Genomic DNA, 16,281 nt, shown 5'->3' with positions numbered 1-16,281 from the left:
GCTTGATTGTCCCTGGGGTGTCTCTAATCATGTCCTGCATTTACCTCGATTTCTCGACTATTAAAGCTCTGTTCGCTATAATATTGACGCCTCACAGATTCTCGAGCACGAATCTATCACTTTAGCTTGACTTCCTATTTGCCTTGACTATCCCTTCAAGTGGCGATCCTATAGGCCGAAAAGGAGTACGCCTACTTCTGTTCCCGTGGCTAGAAGAAAGCGGATACTACTATGTGTTTAATGATGTAGCAAAGACGTCATGATTGATATTCGTACTAGCTAGCTTGATTTCATAATGTGAGCGAACAGCGCAAACAAAGGCGCAAATGAACAATTCTTCTTTATGTGTGTGTTCTTCCGTTGTCTCCTCACAACATAGAGAAGGCGACTGTCCGCACGACCTTGTCAGGGTGACTGGGCCCAATGTCACAACAGCATAACAGCAACAGCGTGCAGTCAATTATTGTACTTACTCTTAGCAGTAAAATTTTTTTTTGTAATTTTAAGGCGAAAGCCTTAGATCTCTATGTTTCGAGGTCGGGTTGTGAGGCACAAAAAAACAGAGCGCGCATCGAAAGGGAAACAATAGCACTCTAGGGGGATTCGGAGAAGGAGTGACGGAGCGCAGTCAGACAGTTCAGGGAAATGTCAGTGGCGACGCCGGGGGGTGTTCAGGGAAAGGGCAACCACAGCGGTTAGGAGGGGGAGGGAAATGTCAATGGGGGCTAGGGAGGGCCCTGAGGGGAAGCGCAATGGTGGCGCTGGAAACGAGGAGATAAATGTGAAAGGTGGAGCCCAGAGAAAGTTCTGAAAATGGCGGCAGCACGCTCGTAGCGCACTCGCCTGCCTTGTATATGTCGCCGCGTGGGCCGAGAACTTCATTCCACACCGCTATGGGTGATCACGCACCAGGCCCAAGTCGTGGGTGGGGAAGACCGAGAAAATACGCTATGGCGGAAGAGGCTAGAGCAGCTCGAAATACCACTCATCGTAACAGCCGTCAGGAGGAAGCGGCTATGCATGAATCTGCGGCAGCAGCCCTACGAGAGCAACAAGCGGCCCTAGTGTGATGCAGACGTTCTGGGAAAGCAGAATTGGTGGACAGAGAGGCCGCTGGCGCACTTGTAAGAGGAGCCCCAATGTTCAGCAGCAGTTCAACAGAACCTCCAACTAGGCTTTCGCCTTCACATTCTTGCACCACCCGTAACATTCTTGCACCACCCGTTCTAAGCACCACCCGTAATATTTTTGTGGAAGTGATGCCCACTTGGGTGAATCATTTACGCGTGGCAACAGAATCGAGTTGATTTTGTAGGGGTTTAAACATTTTCTGCATAAAAGCACTATACGTTGAACTTAACAATGAGAGTGGCATACCTACGAGCTTCAACTGGCATAAGGGAGTATTTCAAGGCACACATTCATGATATACACTTGTAGGTTTTGGCATCAAAACGTAGACGCTGCCTGATGAAGAAGGCAGCAGAATGGGAAGCATAAAGGACTGCTTTATGTACATGAAATGGCTGCAAATCGGTGAACCGTATGAAAGATATTTAAATATAAGCGGTTTGTGTTTGCACGTCTTTCTAGGCACTCGGCATAACTGCATGTTCAGTGAAACTTGCAACCTCGTAATGTGATATTGCAATGCAATGTTGAAAAAGTTGCGACTTTGTGGTAAAATTGTTTTACCTGATTATGTTCTTCTCAGTGGCCCCTGAAATTTTTATACCAAATGGGCTGCCATACTCTATGGCATGCATATGACTGTTTGGTTGATGTTTGCGCAATTTTTCGCGCATGTTTTATGTTGTTTCCCAAAATGCGAAAAGTGAAGGCGAAGTGTGCAGTGAGCAAAATATCTCATCAAGTGCTGTTCTTAGTGCGCACGTAACATCAAACTATACGTATTTAGTGACGTCTCTTTTAAAAGCGTTGGTACATACAAAGTTGGCCGAGGATAGATCTGCTGCTTCACAGGGATCAAGGAATGATAACGAAGGAAAGTAAACATCATAAAAGTCATTGGGAATCGCATAAGAAAGGAAGTGATACAAAGGTTATAAACAGGGGTGAAGTGCCTCAAAAAGGCTGGCCAACATTTATATAGGAGGACCTATCTTCGTCAAAGGCATCGGAGGCAACTTATCCCGGCTTATAACCTTTATACCAAAGTGTGCTATTCCATCTATCAGCCCCATTCTTGATAAGGTAGGAAGAGGTAGGTGAGAGTTATGCTAACACAGCATTAAAACTTTTCGTCTACGTGAAAACGTATATATGTATCATTATCAAAACTGTACTTTTGAAAAATACTCGCATGAATAGGCTTATACTTACACAACCTATAGTAAAAAAGCGTTCCTAATGTGAATGCGCAAGTATAAAAGGTTAAATAGGTCATGGTGGCGAGGAAAGCTAACAGCTTGAACTTAATCCTCTACTAACAACGAGAACTTCGAACAAGATTGTTTTCTCGGATGATACCTACGCAAACCATATTTCTAATTTTTCATATGAAGACAAGTAATATTTTGAATATACCTCACAATATAAACGGTTGCCCTCCCAATATATTTAAAGGTCAGTAAGGAATCTGAAACTTCATCTGAAGTTATTTATATTTTTAGAGAAAGTATAAAAAGTTACGCATCAAAATAGCTACTAAGGTTTAAGCTAAAGGGCACTCCCATTCAAAGCGCAGTTTTTGGAACTGTATTCACAAAGCGCTCTTACATGGAAATTCTTCATTAGAGAACATGCTATCCTGATGCTTGACATATTATTAGCGAAGGCGACAAGGCTGATCACATTGAGAAAACCTTGCGGAATTTCATTTCATTTGCTATGCGCAGTAATGTTAAAATAGAATGGTGAAATCGATACGACTTAGTTGTTTATTGTACTATCCCGCGTGAACAAAAGTAATCCACGGAATTGCGCCGAACGTGCGTTAGCTCAAGTGAAATACGTGCTTGAAATTATAGAGCGTGTCTTTTCATATATGTGGATGAATTGTTTCTTACAATATATATATACATATATATATATATATATATATATATATATGTATATATATAAGCGAACTGAGCAGAACGCATACTATTCACCCTGGCCTAAACTAATATATATATATATATATATATATATATATATATATAGATATATATATATACAGTGTCCCACGTAATTTGAACCGAGATTTCAAAACAAAATTAAAGGCGCGTCTGAAGCGAACTGAGCCGAACACATACTATTCGCCCTGGCCTAAACTAACTCAGGGACATTTTTGTTTCCCATTTAACTCACAAATTATTATTTAGTTAATTACCCAACTTTTTAAATTATTGTCTGAGGACCCCGAGTATGATACGCAGATTTGTAGAGGTACTTCAGAAACCACCATTCGAGTCATTTGCTGTACGATAGTCTCACGTAGTCCTTTTTTCCGGCCTGCAAAGAAAGCGCGCGAAATCTTAAAAAAAACGCCACGTGGCGGAGCGTTTCCGCAGTGGTATCGCGCTGCTCTCAAGCGTGCGTTCGGTGAACAAGGTCGGCTGCATCGTGACTGGCGACCAGGAAGCAGCAGGGAGTTCTTTATCTCTTTGGCAGCTCTCGGCCAGCAGCATGCATTGGCACCGTCATCCAAAGAGAGCCGACCTTGGTCACCTAACGGACGCTTTCGAGCAGCACGATACCAATGCGCAACCGCTCCGTCCCATGACTTTCTTTCATATTTGGCGTGTTTTCTTTGCAATCCGGAAAAAAGGAATACGTGAGATGTATCGTACAGAAAATAGCTCGATCGCTCATTTCTGAAGGTGCTCTACATATCTTCGTATCATACTTGGAGTTCTTAACCAATAATTTAGAAGTTGGGTTATTGGACCTATTAATTAGTGAGTTACGGGGAAGAGAAAAAATTACCTGAGTAAGTATAGGCCAGTGCGAATAGTATGCATTCTGTTCAATTCGCTTCCGACGCCCCTTTCATTCTTAAAATCATGGCTCAAGTTACGTGGGACACCATACATAGTATTAGTGATAGTGCTAGTTCAGATATATCTATTCTGCCTATTCGCGTTCCTCGAGAGTATTAATTCCTCGCGATAGGGCAAAAATAAAGAAACGCGATCATCGGAGAATGGTGTCCAGATTAAAACTTATATCTAAGCTGTACCATGGTCACCTTAAAATACTGCGTGAACGTGATATGACCAAGCCGTCAGTGCGCTTTGACCGTACACAACATAACAAAGCAGTTGGGCAACCATTCAGCTACCTTAACATACATCAATCTTCCCTGTTTCCTCATGCTATTTCATAATGAAATAAATTACCACAACAAGTAGTTAACGCAAACACAACATATTCATTCGATCATCTTGTGAATAATATTTTCTTTTGATTGTTAGCGTCCTGCACACAAAGAAGGAAATTAATTAGTGCTCGTCTGTGTGTTGTACTAAAATTAGTTGAAATACTGAATTGAGGGATCTGTTGTGGGTATATGGTTTATCACTTCTTTGTTGTAGAGTGGCGAACTACAACTAATGTTCCTATTTCGTGTATAATGTTGATAGTTCGAAATGACAAATGCTGATATCCCTGCATTTTTTTATGGTTCTGTATTTTCCCATTATAGATTTCTTGTCTTGTTAACATTGATGTAACCATTCTGCTTGGGGCCCAATAGGGCCTGCAGTATATATGTCTGTATTGGTCAACTACCACAATCACTAGCGATATTTGTAATGCCAATGCAATCCGCTAACATTGCCCGTCCGTTTATTACATGTGATGAGAAACAAATATTCTATACATAACGAATAGACACAATTATATTCACCGAGCATTTGCTAAATAACTCGGCAATTGGATAAGCTCATTATTTGTAATGTTTTTCACAATGTGTATGCGTAAATGCCACTCAATATTACGTGTCCGGAAAAAGCCTTATTGGTGAAAAATGTTCCTTTCAGCCATTCCAAGCAAGAAAACGTATGCATTTGTGTGTTCTTGAATTTGTCGCATACTTTACTACGCCCACAACAAAACTGAAACTGACAGGCATGAATTAATCATAATGTTAGAGGTATTTGGCAACCGTGAGTGTGCACTGTTCGGAAGGTATTTACAGCGTTGGCTCCAGAATATTCATACACAATTAAGTACTTCAACACTTCAAGCTGCAAGCACCACAGTTCTTGTTTATCTGGAGCTCATTCACTATAACAAGTTGTTCTTGTTATAGGGAACACTTTATTTTGAAAGTTATATATAGGCCCCAGCTTGCCATAATATGTGCTGCGAAATACAGGCATTTCGCTTAACAATTTCTGAAAAGCGTACCTGCCTCTAACTGCTGCAGGCGATCTTAACTATAATGACGAGGGATATTGTTATTTGCCAAAATGTGATGACACTTCTGTTTAAAGTGGCGCTAGTCTTGAGATTTCGTCTATGCAGACACGTCTTCAATTCACCTGGGCTTCAATTTTCCGAATAATGCATACGCCCCAACCTAAAGAATTAGGAATCGAATGAGGGTAATTGACGTTTTTAGCGCATTTATCGTAAGAAATTTTGTACCAGCTGATATTCTTCTAGCTACGCAGATTTAACTACAGACACGGCATTGGCCTAGTCATAGTTCTTTTTAAAAGAAACTGTTTCTCACAACAAAGAAAGCTGCTATTTGACCGTATCTCCAAATTTACTTGTTTAAATTGTGAGTGTAAGTAATACTGTCCAATATTGCCACAGCAGAGGAACCCAAGTAATAAGGCATAATAGCTACTTTATTTACAGCGTTTTGTCTTTCGAAACCAATAAACTAATTTCAATATGAACAGGATACATCACACGGGATGCGATATAGTGAAATTGTAAATCCTTGAGGATATTACTAAACATGCTGTGCAGCGTACGCAATACACATCTGAGAAAGCCGGATACTTGCAGAAATTAGCACGAGTGGTAGTTCGATTGAATTCTTCCCTCAAAATATTTCGTTAACAATAAGGTATAGACAATAAAGCGGTAGACAAAGTTGTTTCTCATTCGCGGCTTTTGTTCGGTTTCATTTCCCCACGCGGACACGCCAGTCAATACTAGAGAATACAAGGCAACATGCACTCACACTCGCTGACGCTGGCCGATAGAGCAGTTCACAAAGATGTATAAAGGTAGCTACTTAGCAGCTAATATACTTTTGGCATCGGTGAAATAAAATATTAAGCTTGACATTTTTGTCAGCTGTCATAATAGATGGGTGAGTTAATATGATCTGTTATAACAATAACAAAAAACAGCGAGAATGGGCTGAGTCAATCTCACAAAAAAATATAACGCTTAATGTTTTTCATTAGGACTGTCACCGCAATTAAACCCAGATAGGCGTACTTCAACAGAACATAATGAAGACAATGCCTGTCATATAAATGACGTGCTTTGACAATTATATTTCCAGTTCATCTTTTATGGTGAGTAGCTCGTTAGAAATTGTCAGCAATCAAAACATCTTTAATTGCTTATGAAAAAACTCAGATTCATTCCACTCTGTGAAGGTGGCTGACCAGCTGAACTTCATATATGGTGATCAATATGTTATTAATAAGTATGTTCAATGAAAACGTAGGACACATACCACAGGGAATTTAGTTTTCTCACATTTTTTTTTTATGTTTTAATAAATTGCATATTCAATGCTGTTTTTGATTTTGAACCTTCTTGCGTTTGATTTTTAGACTTTTAATTCGGTCAACAAGGTTACGATCACATTATTAATGCTATAATATACGGCCAGTGGCTCTGTGGCGACGTCGGAACATTTGTCGCCAATGTGAGGTCTACACACTACCGATGACGCGATGTAGCCACACTGATGTTTCTGTAACATTGAATACTGAACCTTTCGAAGAGAAACGCCATGAACCACTTTCCAGTCACGTCTATGCCGAAATCATCCAGAATTACGACGGCAGTGGAGTCGGTGGCAGTGATCGAAGCAAAGCTGCATACCCCTGGCATTTCTGGCATGATCTTTGTCCGTATTACGTGGCGCCCGCGCTCACCGCACACATTCCTGCTTCTGTGGACGACGGTGTTCTTCGTAGGCGCGCTGCGCTTCCGCAGCCTTCACCTGACGCGGCCTACCCATTGCATGGATGGAAGGCAACTGAGATAAGATTACGTAGTTTGCCTGTACAGCCTGTGACGTCGAACCGCAATTGATACTAAACAACGTATATTCCGTTTTTATTTTGCTATAGTATTGTATCACGATACGTTTTGGCACTTCTCGCGATTAAACGCACCAGGCGGCATACTCGCACATACGCTTTTGCGTTATGCTTCAGCTTTTTTAGCTCACTTTTAGCTCAGAAGTGGCCCCTACCTTTCTTGTCTACATACACAGACCGACAGAACGTAGCGTATAGCAGCTCCACTGTAAAATGCTGCGAGCGATTTAGTAAAATAGAATTTGGAACGTACTTAACTATCGTTTTTAGGTACGCGAACGCATGCGACTATTCGAGACGAAGTTGCGGCAGCCATATTTATGGTAAAGTTCATTAGGTGCAAGAAATCCTGACGTACGCATTAAAATTAACCCTTTAGCATTCTTAACTCGCCTTCCTCTACCGTTAGAGTGCTTACAATGTACAATCATATGCACCACGAGTACACGTATGTGCACGCATAGGCAGAAAGTTTTTTATTCCCGATTTATTTGCCCAACCAGGTTTCCGACCCATACATACACACATACATACGTACATGTATATGTATATATATATATATATATATATATATATATATATATATATATATATATATAATCTGTATATATATAGTCATATCATAAGCAGCCAACAAACACTGACAACAGGAACAACGCGAAATGCGAAAACACCCGTGTACTTAGATTTAGGTGCACGTTAATGAACCCCAGGTGGTCGAAATTTCCGGAGTTCTCCACTACGGCGTGCCTCATAATCAGAAAGTGGTTTTGGCACGTTAAACCCCATAATTATTTTTTTAACAGGAACAACATAGGCGAAATTACTTGTGCTTACTAAATGAAGTAAAGAAACAATGAATTAATGGCAAATAAAGTGGATGAAAAAACACCTTGCCGCAGGTAAGAGCCGAACCACGTTCTAGTGACGCCTTCGGCAAAAAGAACGTTCCACGTCCGCCGCCAATATCTGTGAGTGGTGGCGCTGGCTAACACTCCCAGGGTTCTACTAGGACACATAAATACCAAAGAAAGTGGATGAGGAAACCGCGCCGCTGAAGCTGAATTGGTAGAGCATCGCACGCGAAATGCGAAGGTTGCGGGTTCGGTTCCCACCTGCGGCAAGTTGTTTTTTCATCCACTTTCATTTCCATTAATTTATCATTTCTTTATTTCATTTATTAGGAACAAGTAATTTCCCCTACGTTGTCCTTGGTAACAGTGTTTCATGACTTCTTAGACATGACTAATAAATATCGGGCCCCCTCAGTTAACCCCCTGTCTTCTCGTTTATATATATATATATATATATATATATATATATATATATATATATATATATATATAACACCATTGTTTATCTTCATAGAAATTTACATCACTGGAAAGATGAAACTTGGCTCTATTTTTCTACATAATTGCCATCTTTTCTGCGCATTTTTGTAGACGGTGCTCAAATTTCTGTATCCCAATATCGCAGAGCTCCACCGCGAACACTTTGAGGAAGCGCTTCCTTTCTTTGACTTCATCGTCGCTCCGGAAGCGTTAGCCTCTCAAACGTTCATTTACCTTGGGGAACAAGTGATAATCACTAGGCGCGAGGTCTGTACTGTTCGGTGGGTGGGGCATGACAGCGCCCCCTTAGTTTGTCAAAGGTTCCTGGGTTTGACGTGAGACGTGAGGGCGAGCGTTGTCGTGAAGCAGCACTACACCGGCTGCTAGTGGTTCTCGCCGGCGGTTCTGGATAGCTCGTCTAAGTTTTCTTAGTGTTGCACAATAAATGCCTGAGTTGATTGTTGTCCCAGGTTTCATGAAATCGATCAGCAGTATCCCCTTACGATGCCAAGAAACACTGGCCATAACTTTACGAGCAGAAGGAGTTTGAACTTCTTTGCGACTGATGATTCTAGGTGACGCCACTGTTTAGATTTTTGTTTCGTTTCGAGAGTGAAATGAAACACCCACGTTCCGTTTTCCGTAACAACGAAGTTCAACAATCATTCATTCAGACCGAAAACAGTTGGATTGTACACCGCCGACTATACAGCATGTCTTCCGCTGAACGGAAAATAATTGAGGAGAACGTTGATGACATGCTAAAAAAGACGTCATTCCGTTGTCGTGCAGTTCCGGGTTGTCTCCGCTGGTGTAGGTCCGGAAGAAAGGCAGCCCTCTACAACTTTGCGTTGGTTATCGAGCATTAAATATGACCACGCACAAAGACTTATATACGTCGCCTAAAATCGACCATACTATTGACTCCCTCCAGGGCGATGAACACTTGTCATGTACAGACCTCCGATATGTGCATTCGCAAATACCTGTGCTCGAGGCAGAGAAGAATAAGATAGCCTTCGCAACACGCAATTTACTTTTCTGGTTCAACGTAATTCCCTTCGCTTTATGGGATGCTCCTACAACATTTCAACGAATGTTAGACACAGTGTTAAGCAGCCTTAAGTGACAGAGCGGTTTTTGTTATTTAGATGGCATCGTTGTTTTTTTCTAACATATTTTGTCAACAACTTGAGCGTTTGGACGAAGCTTTGACATGCAACTCTAACGCTGAACTGTGACTGAACGGAAAGAAGATGTCATTTTCCAGAAATAACATAAATGTGTTCGGTTACCTTATCAGTACTGATGGCGTTCGACCCAATACTGACAAAGTTGCGGCCGTGATTCGGTTCCTCTATCACGATAATAAAAAAAATTACGAAGTTTCTTGGGCATGGCATACTACAATCGCTGCTCAATCAGTAATTTTGCTGTCATGGCGTCATCACTGCAGAAGTTCCTCACCTCGAGCACTGCTTTCACATAGACAGATGACGGCGAACTCTCTTTCCAAGCCCTCAAGCAAGCCTTAACATCTCACTCCGTCCTTTTTCATTTCCATGAGAACGCACGAACTTGTTTGCACACCGACGCTTGTGGCCATGGGATCAGCGCTGTCCTTTCTACAGCGTGATCCAGCGTGATTACAGGAGAGAGTTGTTGCTTAAGCCCGTCGCGCAATAATGGCTGCCGAGCAGAACTACTGGATAACAGATCAGTATCGCAGAAGTTTGGGCTATATAAAAACTTCGGCCATATCTTTATGGACGCCAATTCATTGTCATAACCGACCATCATGCCCCATGCTGGCTGTGGTCACTGAAAAGTTTGTCAGCATGCCTTGGTTGCTAGGCGCTCCGATTGCAAGAGTACGATTTTGACGCTGTGTACAAGTCTGGGAAAAACATCAGGATGCCGACGCTCTGTCTCGCGGCCCCCTGAAACTATTCGCGCACGTCTCTCCATAGCTCGCAACTTGACAATGAAACTATGTCTCTAGTTACGATATCTCCGCTAGCTATTCCCCACACGCTATTTTCCATTCGCAGCACTCAATTCGCCTCGTGATAACGTTCTGACCCATACTGCAACCGAATTATTCATCACCTATGCGGAACTTCTCCTGCCCAGAACGCCAGATTACGTCGATAACTGCGATTATTTAAAATCGAAAAGGATGTGCTGCACCGGTACACCTATGACACTGATGGCCACCGCTGGGCACCTGTTCTTCCACGTTCTCTGAGCACACAGGTCCTTCAAGCCTTTCACAACGACCCACTAGCTGGCCACTTGGGTATTTCGCAAAAAATACAACTGCGTTAGGACACTTTTTTTAGGCCACGCATGTCGACCTTTCAGGCGAAGTGCGTCGTCACCTCTTGCTTCCCGTTTCAACGGCGGAAACAACAGACTTCACCTCCTGCTGGTCTTTTAGAACTCATCCTATTTCACGAGACATCTTTTTCCATTCTTCGGAGAGATCTGATCGGGCTACTGCCCGTAACGCCAGCAGGTCATCAATAGATCGTGGCACACGGTATGCTCACACGGTACGCCGAGACCACTCCTCTACGTTCACATTCGGCCTCAGACGTTGTCATGTTCTTTCTGGACGCCATTGTGCTGCGTCATCTTGCACCTCTGGCACTCTTGAGTGATGGCGGCAAGATTTTCAACTCAACTATGATCGAAGAAGTACTTAGAACTTGTGGCACAGTTGATAAGACGAGATCTGCATAGTACCCTCAGACAAATGGCTTAACAGAACAGGGTGATTCGTCACACAACAACGGATATAATATCAATGTATATCGGGCCAAACCACGACAACTGGAACAAACTTTTACCTTTTGTGACGTTTGCTCACAGCACTGCTGTCAAGCAAACTACGGGGTATTCCCCTTTCTACTGGTTTAAGGCTGTTCGCCAACATTAAGCAATGACGACGCTTTCTTAAATGCCCCAACTCACAGCTCGGCCATTATACCCGAGCAGTTCATCACGAGAGCCTACGAATGTCGCCTACGTGCTCGCCTCAGCGCCGAAGTCGGTCAGCTAGATCGCAACAACGTTACATCTCTCGACAGGACGTCTACTTTCGTCCTGCAGAGAAACTTCTTTTTTGGACGCCCATTCCTACACCCGGATTCTCAGAAAAGGCTGAATCACGCTTGCTTCGACTGTACATGAATACTGAAGAAACCCAAGTGAAATATCGTGTGGCTCCCATTGAGGTTTCTTCTGACTGTCATTACAGTGATTCGGAGAGCTTTCACTCCATAAAATAAAGAAGAGTCTGACGGCCTAAACGTTCCCGCACAATATATATATAGATCTATATATATATATATATATATATATATATATATATATATATATATATATATATATATATATATATATATATATATATATATATATATATACGGGTGGGGTTCGGCAAGCTCATTGGGCTCAAGCCAACCCTGACCCTCCCTAGGCAAAACGGAAACGGGAATGCCATGGGAATCAGCTGGAATGACCACAATGACACGACAAAGGCTACATGACGATGACGGTGTGACAATAGATAGCGTTTATGTGACGATAACGCAATGATGGCGATCGCGTGACAACAGCGTCATTATCCCAATTGAAGGATGACAGTATGATTACAAGAGAATGGCGAAGAAATATTGACGTCGATGGAAAGACGAAGGTGGATTTGATGACGATGGCTTCACGGCGAAGAGATGACGTCACTGCACTGATGGCAATGGTAAAGCTACAGCGTGACGACGATAGTGTGGCAACGACTGCGTGACGAGATTTCATAACAAAGCTGGAGTGAAAGGGATGAAAGGACAATGGCGGCAGCACAACCCCTAACGGTCCAAACATGGACAACCGGGTGAGGTTGAAGGCACGACATGATGAGGGTGAGATCACGAAGCTTGAATGAAGACATTTGAACGACCACGACGTATTCACCTTACTGGTATAACAACGAATCGATGACGACGATATGGCAGCGATGGAGGGACGGTGGCGGCATGACGTCTGTTCGATTACAAATCAGCATGACGGCAATTTAAAGACCACGAGACCATACCTAGTGACCCAATCTATTAGACATATTGGACCGGTGGGTCCGGGCAGAACATGCGACGACGCCGCCGGGAAGGCAGTCAAAGGACAAAGCTTGTATGACGGCGATAAACAGGTAGTTATTTAGGCGTAAGACACTGACTAGATATATACAGTACTTGCACAATTCTACAGCGCCCACGATTTTAACGCCCAGGTTTATTACCTCCCAAATATAAAAAAAATTATTATTATGGTGCCGATTCTACCGCGTGCATCTCATAATAAAACCTGCGATGACGCGTACTCTGGTAAAACAACTTTATGGAACTTATATAGGAATACAGGCACATACAGTAGAATCTTAGCATTGGAGTTCGGCTACACCTCGTTTGCACTGAGTACCAGCCACAGAAAGTAATCTTTAGTTCCATCTAATGCATTTGAAATGCCACACATACAGCAAAGTGCGAAAGGGTGACCGCAAACGAAGGCACCAATAAACAACGCCCATTCGATCGTAGTCTTGGCTATAGCAACCTTGCATTGAACTTTCTTTTAATGCGTAATCATTCTTTTGCTAGCTCCCAGGCCTGTCTATAAAATCAAATCACTTTAACCACTTTCTGATTTTGAGGCACGCCGTAGTGGAGGACTCTGGAAGTTTCGACCACCTGGGGTTCTTTACCGTGCACCTAAATCTAAGTACACAGATGTTTTCGCATTTCGTCCCCACCGAAAAGTGGCCGCCGGGGCCGGCATTTGATCCCGCGACACCATAGCCACATTTGACACCATAGCCACTGAGCAGCCACTACAGGTTCAGCGCTGTCATGCGAAAAGTGTGATTCCTGTATCTGCAAAATATGCCCAATTTGAAAAGTTAAGGCATTTATATTATAGGGTTTTACGTGCCGAAACCACGATCTGATTATGAGGCGCGCCCTAGTCAGGGACTCCGGAAATTCGGCACCCCTGGTGATTTTTAACGTGCAACTAAATCTAAGAGCATGGGTGTTTTCGCATTCAGCAACCATCGAAATGCGGCCCCCATGGCCGAAACTAGATCGCGCGACCTCATGCTCAGCAGTCCAACACCATATGCACTAAGGAAATAGGCGAATTTAACCCTTTTAGTCGATATGATAGTGTAAATGAATGTGAGTTCTAGCTTTTAAATGACAAGGAGAAATTTAAAGCAAAAAGTAAAATAAAGAATACCCATAGGGATACATAGGTTTCCCTATAATATGCATGGGAATCCTCATACTAGTGTTGGGCCGACTGAAATTCGGGACTGGGCCCACTTGAAATTTGTGGTTGGGCCAAATTGAAATTTGGTGAAGGGCAAACTTAAATTTCAGAATTGCCAACTCGAATTTTGCTCGCGAATGGGCAACAGTAATTTGCTGTGTTCCAACTTTCATTAGAATATGGTTTAACTTAAAATTCCGGGATGGGCCAACTTGAAATGTGGACATGGGCCAAAATAAATTTGGGGTTTGGCCAAGTTCAAATATGCGGACGGGACAACTTGAAATTTTAGAGTTAGCTAGCTGAAAGTTTTGGTGGACCAAGGTAAATTTTCGGGCAGGCCAACTTGGAATTTGTAGATATGCGAACTTTAATTTGGGGATGGGCCAAGTTGAAATCTTGGAATATTCCGACTTAAATTTGGGACGGGTCAACTTGATATTTCAGGTTGGGCCACCTAAAAATTTGCATGTCTGCCGACCTAAATTAATCGGAAGGTCCAATTAAAATGGCGGTGGCGAAACTGAAATTGGGGGGGGGGGGGGCAACACAGATTTGGGATCATTATCATCATCATTATTATCATCATCACCACCATCATCAGCCTGGTTACGCCCACTGTGGGTAAAAGGCCTCTCCCATGCTTCTCCAACTACCGCGGTCATGTACTAATTGTGGCGATGTTGTCCCGGCAAATTTCTTAATCTGATCTAGCCACCTAACTTCCTGCCACCTCCTGCTACGCTTCCCTTCCCTTGGAATCCAGTTCGTAACCCTTAATGAACATCGGTTATCTTCCCTCCTCATTAAATGTCCTACCCATGCCGATTTCTTTTTCTTGATTTCTACTAAGATGTCATTACCTCGCGTTTTTTCCCTCACCCAATCTGCTCTTTTCTTATCCCTTAATGTTACTACCGTCATTCTTCTTTCTATAGCTCGTTGTGTCGTCCTCAATTTGAGTAGTACCCTTTTCGTAAGCGTCCAGGTTTCTGCCCCGTACGTGAGTACTGGTAAGACACAGCTGTTATACACTGTTCTCTTGAGGGATAACGGCAACCTGCTGTTCATGATCCGAGAATGCCTGCCAAACGCACCCCAGCCTATTATTCTTCTTCCGATTATTTCAGTCTCATGATCGGAATTCGCGGTCACTACGTGCCCTAAGTAGATATATTCCCCTACCACTTCCAGTGCCTCGCTACCTATCATAAACTGCTGTTCTCTTCTGAGACTGTTACGCATTACTTTAGTTTTCTGCAGATTAATTTTTAGACCCACCCTTTTGCTTTGCCTCTCCTGGTCAGCGAGCATGCATTGCAATTCTTCCCCTGAGTTACTAAGTATGGCAATATCATCAGCAAATCACAAGTTACTAAGGTTACATTTGGGATGGCGAACCTAAATTACTGGGTGGGACTACTTGAAATTTGGGTTTGATACAACGGAAATGTGCGGTTGGGCTAAGTTCAAATTTCGGGGTGGACATGTTTAACTTTGGGGCTGGGCGAGGTTGAGGTTTTGGGGTGGCACAATGTCCAAATTGTACGCTGCTGCATGTTCGAGTTATGGACATTTTGCGGGCAAGCGAGCGCCTTCACACGCTTGGCGCATTTTCATTGGTTGTCGCCGAGGCACAGTCAGAACGCAGCCGAGAGCTTGCGTGTACAAGGAACGCTCACATAAGACAGCCTTCCGAGATCGACAGCGAAGGTGATAGGTATCGTGACTATGCAATCACCTGTCACGCAAAGCCTCAGGCGCTACTGCGGCAGCTGGTGTTCCCTTTCGACCGCTCTGTTACGTCGAGGCGCTCTCGTACCCGGCTTTCCGGCTCAATTGGTACGATTTTATTGAAGGGGCGATGGCGAGAAAATCGCACAATCCTCTGCTAAAGCCTAAGCATTCTTTGCCAATGATAAAGCCATGGCAAGACACCCATATGCTAGAAAAAGCAAGAAAGCAACACTAAGTAAAGACGAAGTCACGGCCGAGTCAAACAATGCTTACGCATTAGAAGACAACCCGCGGAATTTCTGTAGCTTCTATTGTAAGACTATGTTTCGTTTTTGATTTTCAGTAGAATTATGGTTGTAATGCGCAAGCGAATCTGAGCTTATTTATTATTACAAAAAACGGGCGCGTAACAGTCGTGCAGATACGGTAGGTCGATAGATATATTGACGAAATAATTGATTGATTGATTGATTGATTGATTGATTGATTGATTGATTGATTGATTGATTGATTGATTGATTGATTGATTGATTGATTGATTGATTGATAAGTGGGCAGGCAGGCACGAAGTCTCGAAACATTTGAACTAGGCCAACAATGCTAACTGCGCTGAAAAAGTGGTGGTCTCCCGCAATCGA

The 16,281-nt window shown here is 42.9% G+C and overlaps 1 protein-coding gene across 1 annotated transcript in view; it reads right to left on the bottom strand.

Annotated features, from left to right (window-relative positions):
- LOC129386648 (uncharacterized) overlaps nucleotides 1-6,166 on the bottom strand; it is a 167,018-nt gene extending 160,852 nt beyond the window's left edge. The window contains exon 1 of the mRNA XM_072284039.1: nucleotides 6,146-6,166. The gene's annotated coding sequence lies outside the window, so the exon portion shown is untranslated. The remainder of the gene's footprint in view (nucleotides 1-6,145) is intronic.
- Nucleotides 6,167-16,281: the final 10,115 nt, after the last annotated feature.

The sequence above is a fragment of the Dermacentor andersoni genome, chromosome 8 (assembly GCF_023375885.2).
Source record: "Dermacentor andersoni chromosome 8, qqDerAnde1_hic_scaffold, whole genome shotgun sequence".
Classification (NCBI taxonomy): Eukaryota; Metazoa; Arthropoda; class Arachnida; order Ixodida; family Ixodidae; genus Dermacentor; species Dermacentor andersoni.
The sequence above is the reverse complement of the archived record's forward strand: the minus strand, read 5'-3'. Positions and strand labels throughout refer to the sequence as shown.